The sequence below is a fragment of the Branchiostoma floridae genome, chromosome 10 (assembly GCF_000003815.2).
Source record: "Branchiostoma floridae strain S238N-H82 chromosome 10, Bfl_VNyyK, whole genome shotgun sequence".
Taxonomy (NCBI): Eukaryota; Metazoa; Chordata; class Leptocardii; order Amphioxiformes; family Branchiostomatidae; genus Branchiostoma; species Branchiostoma floridae.
In genome coordinates this window covers 1,552,615-1,553,677 of record NC_049988.1, presented here as the reverse complement: position 1 = coordinate 1,553,677, position 1,063 = coordinate 1,552,615, and the positions used below count along the sequence as shown (strand labels likewise).

Here is a 1,063-nt window from a genome sequence, read left to right as displayed (position 1 = left end):
AACGGCGCCAACCAGCATGCACCAAGATCTATCTCCCCCAACCAGTAGTCAGACATTTGTATAAGGGCACTAGCTGTAGAGTGTGATTTTCTATACGCATGTTGGTTTTCGGAAATTACGTCATTGGAAACAAGGTAAGTTTGAATTTGTTTCTGGCATATCCTTTCCATGACCTTACTAATTGCTGGTAACAGGCTGATGGGGCGACTGTTAGGTCCGCTAAGCGGGGCGGATTTATTCTTTATAAGTGGTAGAACCTTTGCTATCTTCCATTGTGAAGGGAAGATGCCTTGCCTGATGGAACAGTTAAATATGTGACATAATGGAGGAGCAATGTGATCGGCGCAAAGTTTCAACAAAGTGTTGTCAACATTGTCGTGGCCAATAGCATTACCTGGGGGCAGTGCTTTCAACAAAGCGTGCACCTGCTCGACAGTTACATATTGAAAGGAGAAGGAACAGTTCTTATTAGCCATGATATATTCTTCTATGGGTGCTACTGAGTTCGGTATGTCCGGGTTATCATCTTTGGAGAGTTTTTGTATTTTTTCAATGAAATATTCGTTGAAATATTCAGCGATTTCAGCTGGTTTTGTCAGAATTGTCCGTCCACTTCAATGGAATTCGGTGCACTTGAATTGTTTTTACCTAACATTCCGTTAACAACTTTCCAGAGTTGCTTGCTGTCTTTAGTGCTACTGCATAATTCAATTTGTTCCTTGTAGAAGGCTTTCTTCCTCTTTCTGTTTTCATTTACTACTAAATTCCTGAGTCTTTTGTAGATCTTGTGGTCTGATTCCATTCCCGACACCTGTGCTTCACGCTTTGCGTTGTCACGCTGTGCCATGAGTTCTCTAAGGTCGCCGTCTACCCTCTGGGCGGGCGACGCCCTTACTGAACACTTTCTGACAGGAGCGTGTTTGTCGCATATCTCTGTGAAAAGAGCCATGAAACACTCCAAAGCGTCATCTACACATTCTTCATTTTGCACTAGGTGCCATGGAACAGACAAGATATCTAACAGGAATTCATCTAGGTGAATCGTTATACGAACGTTTTTGTA

At 42.7% G+C, this 1,063-nt stretch overlaps 1 protein-coding gene across 2 annotated transcripts in view; it reads right to left on the bottom strand.

Annotated features, from left to right (window-relative positions):
* The window catches only part of LOC118423752 (fibrillin-1-like), an 8,219-nt gene that overhangs the window by 5,292 nt on the left and 1,864 nt on the right, over positions 1-1,063 (bottom strand). The window lies entirely within an intron of this gene.